We start from the raw sequence: 6000 nt of genomic DNA, 5'->3' as shown, positions 1-6000 counted from the left end.
TTCATCGTTGAGTTTGCTGATGTCAGTGTAACACCCTTGGCTCCGCTCATGTAGATAAAAATCAACTGCGGTCTTAGCCCAAAGGGTATTATCCACAATTGTTTCCGGTAGTTGTCTCCTCTCCACTTCAAATACCGGAAGGGTACTAGCCGGTAACTCATACGAGAGCCAACTCTCATCCATCATGTCCGGAACCGGTGGGGGTTTCTCAATACTTCGATATATTACCCATGTGAATCGGGCTCTGGAATGGTGGGAGGGACCTCTTCAACGATGACAGTGGCCTCTTGAACGGTGGGGGGGAATCTTGAGGGAGAATAGGGGCCTCTTGAACGATTGGAGGGGACTCTTGAGGGATGACCGATGAGTCGGGCTTCTTCTTGCGGAGTCTTCGCACCATTGGGGTGAACGGAGACGTAATAGCACGTCCACGCCATCTGATGCGTGAACTCCGTCGTGCAAGGAAAACCCGACGTAAAGCATCCACCTTATCGGGCCGCTAAAAAAAATTAATACATAAATCAGTAAATAAACAGACATGATATTAAACAAAGACAAATATGTTTCAAACTAGCATTGTATTCACCCAAGTCATTATTCTATCATAGTTCACAAAATGCTCAGATAACATTCCAGAAGTAAGCACTTATAAACATTTAAAAGGACAACATATATAAACATTCCAGAAGAAGAATAGTTTACTTTCGCAACACGAAACTTAAAATCGCAACGCGGAAATGGCTATCGCAATGCGAAATGAAAATCGCAACGACAAAATCGCAACGCGAAATCAAATCGCAACGACAAAATCGCAATGCGAAACACAAATCGCATTGCGATTTTCATTTCGCGTTGTGATTTTGTCGTTGCGATTTCATTTCGCATTGAGATTTTGTCGTTGCGATTTTCATTTCGCATTGCGATAGCCATTTCCGCGTTGCGATAGTCATTTTCGTGTTGCGAAAGTAAACTATTCTTCTTCTGCAAATTGAAACTTGAATGGATTGCATTACTTCAACCAAAAGACAAAAACAAAACCAAAAACAAATACTAACAAAAACAGTTTAGCCGTATTGGCAGCAACCGAATGAATTACGAGTATGAAAAATCTTAAACTTACCTCGTTGCGTAGAGTATGAACCTCATTCTGCAACGATGCTACCATCTCACGTAGAGCGGCTACCTCACCGCATAATGTAGACACCTCAACACGCCATGCACCATCGTCTTTGCGTAAAGTACCGACCTCCTCACGCAAGGCATTTACCTCATCACGTAACTCCCCTAACTCATCCCGTTGAGGTGGAGGTGGAGAACAGGGAGATAAACGTCGTGGCATCTTTGTCGGTTGCCTATCTTGCGGTGATGGTGGAGAAGAGGCTCGATGATGTGACAAAATAGGTGATGGCTGTCGTTGTGGAGGTGTATAGCCGGGTCGATCAGATGATGGCTCTGGGTGAGGTGATAGCTCTGAGCGAGGTGATGGCTCCCGAAGTGGAGGCTGCTCATCAACCGTTCCATCAAAAAAACGCTTACTAGCTTGCCACCAATCAGTGGCAAGCTCAGCTTCCGTGGGTGTCAGCCTCTGTAGAGGAGTGTTGGCCTCCTAACAATATAAAAGCTCAAACAAAGTTAAACGTGTACTAGTAATAACTTGTTTATAAACATATGGTAGTATTTATGTTAACTTACATTATTTATTGTCGTATACCGTAGTAAATCTTCCCATTGCAAGGTCCGTTTCCTCTTCCAGGAAATAGCCCTGGGAATATCATTTGAAGTTTTTATTGCATATGTCTTCATGGCGGGAAAGGCCTCAAATATCCAAATCTACAAACAATATAATAACAAACATTAGTAATTGTTAAATAATTACTTATAATTTTGGAAACATCATATAAAAATTCTTACCTTAAAGGCTCAAATAAAGCCTGTCAAAGTGTATTTGGAACCATCGCCATGCAAACTTTTTCGATCATCCAAGGCAGACGATAACTTATTCCATGTAGCTTTCCATAAATACGAGCCCACGGAAACAGGTTCCACGCATTTAGGTCTTCTACCAATTTGATTAGATCATTTGGATAGGTTGTCTGGCCTCTCTGCCTAAAAAGCCGGCATGCAAAGAATTAGAAGGCATACTCGGACAACGTCGACGTCATCCATCCGAGTAAAACCGTCTTTATTATTCAACAATCTTGTCAGGTCTTCTACGTGTAGACTCGGCCTCTCCAGCTCAGGAAAAACCCGGGATAGCCATGATGGGCGGGTAATGTGTCTAGTGTACCGACCTACATCATCGTGTCCGAAGCGTAGACCGGTGATTAAGCAAAACTCCTCCCGCCCAAAACACGTATACGCCGGTGGAAAATCAAACCATATCTCTTCATCACGACGTTGTATAGTCTCTGGTAGATCGCTAGTCATGGTTTGAAGAAACAGGTGTGTCAACATCGCATCTCCACCGGGATGTTGTACTTTCAGCCATGGCCCGAAGCATGTATCCTCAAACATTTTTCTTTGTGCAGGTGAAAGCTTCGACGCAATTGTTTTGGCCAGGCTGACTTTATTTCTCAAGGTCAATTGAGCCGAATAAAAGTTCTACAAAAATAATACATACTAAATTAGATATACCAAAAACTACACTGTGAAGATATACCAAAAACAATAATAAACATAAATAGTAGTAGTTTATTCTTCAAACTTAAATTTGCAACACTGTGAATTTCGTATTTGTCTTTGTTTTTTGGTTGAAGTAATGCAATTCATTCAAGTTTCAATTTGCAGAAGAAGAATAGTTTCTGAAAATGAAAATCGCAACACGAAAATGACTATCGCAACACGAATTTGACTATCGCAACGAGAGAATCGCAACGCGAAACTAAAATCGCGTTGCGATTTGCATTTCGCGTTGCGATTCTCGGTTGATTTAATAAGCAATCTAAGTGAAATGGTTAATCTATTATTGAAATTACCAGTAAACTTATCATCAATTTCAATATGAAAAACCTAATAATAATGCAAAAATTTCAAAAAGAAAATAATTAAAAAAACTAACCCTCGTTGGTTGATTTGGTTGATTTTCCATTTCTGATGTGAGGGTGGCTCTGAGAGATGGAGATAGACGGATTTCGCCGGAGATGGGGACGGATTTCGTCGGAGATGGGTGAGAGAGTGAGAGATAGAGATGGGACTGAGTTGTGATTTTAGGTTTTAGGTTATGAGTTGCGATTACGGGATATACTGTGGACGGTTCAGTGTTCCAATATATTAATATTTGTGTTTGGAATTTAAAAATAAAATACTTGGCCAGGATACTAATGGCGCTTTGAAAATCGCATAGCGATTATGTATTATCGCGTTGCGAAAGTCAGAATCGCGTTGCGAAAGTCAGTATCGCGTTGCGAAAGTAAGTATCTCGTTGAGATTTTGTATTATCGCATTGCGATAGTCAGTATCGCATTGCGATTTTCCCAATTCGCGTTGCGATTTACTTATTCGCATTGCGATTTTCCCAATTCGCGTTGCGATTTACTTATTCGCATTGCGAATTGGGAAAATCGCAACGACACTGTAGACCATTGCAACGCGATTTTCAACTATCGCATTGCGAAAATGCAACGCGAATTTGCGATAATGGAGATCGCGTTGCGAATTAGCGATCGCATTGCGATTTTGTTGGTCATTTTGCAAAATCCGGAAAAAGTTGGTTAAAATCGTATATTATGGGATTTTTGGTCACTGAGGTTATTTTCTCTTTTAAATAACATATAACTTTTTAAATTCGTACGAGAAAATAAAAAAATAATTTAATTATAATTATTTTTGCTGTAAGAAGAAGGATGACAATAACACGAATAAAGAAAGAAAAAAATGAGACATATGATACTTTTGTTGGGCATAAAACCATGCTCAAATATTTGTTATTTATAAATGGAAAGCGAAAGATAAAATAATAAGGGGTTGTTTGGTTCAAGATAAAACTATTCCCCCGTTTGGTTGACCGGTAGTCTCATTTTCGGTAATATTTTATTACCAACAGTAAATTTTTTTGGGATATATTACCGGGAATGTCATTACCCCTTCCCTTAGGTATTGTTGGATTACCGGCGTTGTGGACTAAAATGCCCTTAAATTTTTTTTTCAAAAATATTCTTCTTCTGTTATTGAATAATAAAAATTCTACGAATGTTAAATTACAAATTTATCCTTAAACTATTTGGAATCTACAACATTTCTACAGTCCAGGGTGAACTCGTCATCTTAAAGTGACGAGTTATATTAGATATAATTTTTATATTCTGAACCCAATATTTTAATATTTCTTGTGAAACTCGTTACCTTCTATTATTTTTTTTCCAAATTATTATGTGAATTTAATGTTAGAAAGAAAAAATATACTGGAACTCGTCACGTTGAAGTGACGAGTTCTGTTAGATTTTTTCTTTTTTGCTCTCCAAGATGTGGTAGATTACGTTGAAAAGAACAATAAACTGTGAACATTATATTAGACTTTCAGAAACGCACATCAGGGGAAAAAAACTTCAAACTTAATACATTAAAATAAGGACGTAATAGGACTAATCTTACGAACACCATAAACATTAAATAAAATCATTAACATAGCAATATTGAATAATAAGTTTTAATCTTCGAAATCAGTAGACTCATCAGAGATAAGATTAAGTTCTTCAACTTCCCATTCTTTTTGTTGTTGTCATTCATGTACAAATTGAAACTATACTTCTAGATCTCCATCATCTATGTTTTTTTTTCTTCATCGAACTTGAATTTTTAAAATTTTAACTCTAATCAAACTCGAAAATCAAATTAATAATTCAAATGAATTTGAATAACTCAATTTAAATAACTTCAAATTAATAAAAAAAATTGATTTTTTGATTTTTGAATAAAGTGATGGCCCAATTTTAACATTGTGCGAAAAGAAAATAGTGAAGGTACATTCCGCTATTATTTCGTTATTTTAATTTATTTTTTAAAAACATGCTTTTTTATTAAAAAAAAATCAACTTCTTCGAAGAAAAAAATCACGATCATGATATCCGCACCCTCCTTTATCCAAGCCATAGGATGATGGGTTAAATTATGAGTAAATTATATACTAGCCATTCAATTATTTTCAGTAACGGATGCAACTTATTTTAAAGGGAGTATATGTATATTTTAAAATTTGAATTTTTTTTCGTTAATTATTTATTTTGCTAAACGTATTTATTTTGAAATTTTAATTGGGTTGGTTCGCATAAAAATTATGTATTATTAATATGTATTTATTTAAAAAATATATTTTTAAATCTATCACTTATTGTTCTTGTAACTCTATTTTGATCACTCAATTATTGTTTTTAAAAATATATATTTAATATTATATTTTGGTTTTATTTCGCTCATCTACCGTTTAAAAATAAAGTTGTTGACATGATAATTTTTTTTATTTTTCAATGATGACATGACATTACCTTATGATAATATATTAATATAATTATTAATTTTTTAATAGTAGGTGATCAAAACGAAATAAAAACGTTAATATTATATATAATTTTAAAAAAAGTTACTTGATAAAAATAAAATCATAAAATATTGATATTATCTTATGATGATACGTTAATATTATTGATAGACTAAATTTATAATTTATGCTTAAAATTATTGAAGTTTAAGCCACCAACTAAACCCAGATCAAACCATCAAAAAGTTTTCTTTGTTTGAGTGATGGGGGTTTACTTTTCCTTGTCTGTCTTTGCCCCACTTAGCATCAGCAAACTGTAATATTTCTTCTTTGTTGAACAAAGTATTACGGTAACCATTTTGTTGAGCCTCATTTTGCTGATAAATTGGGTGGGTCCAAGTTTAGTTCTCCTTTTCTCCATCTCTCTTTAGAACCTTGAAATTGGAACCAACAGCATCTAAAGCTATCTTGAATATGGTATGTTCTCTTCTAGTTAATTTTATTACCCTTTGGTTTAAAGTTATGAT

Source organism: Hibiscus syriacus, unplaced genomic scaffold (assembly GCF_006381635.1).
Source record: "Hibiscus syriacus cultivar Baekdansim isolate YM2019G1 unplaced genomic scaffold, ASM638163v2 tig00116965_pilon, whole genome shotgun sequence".
NCBI lineage: Eukaryota > Viridiplantae > Streptophyta > Magnoliopsida > Malvales > Malvaceae > Hibiscus > Hibiscus syriacus.
Note: the sequence above shows the minus strand (reverse complement) of the source record.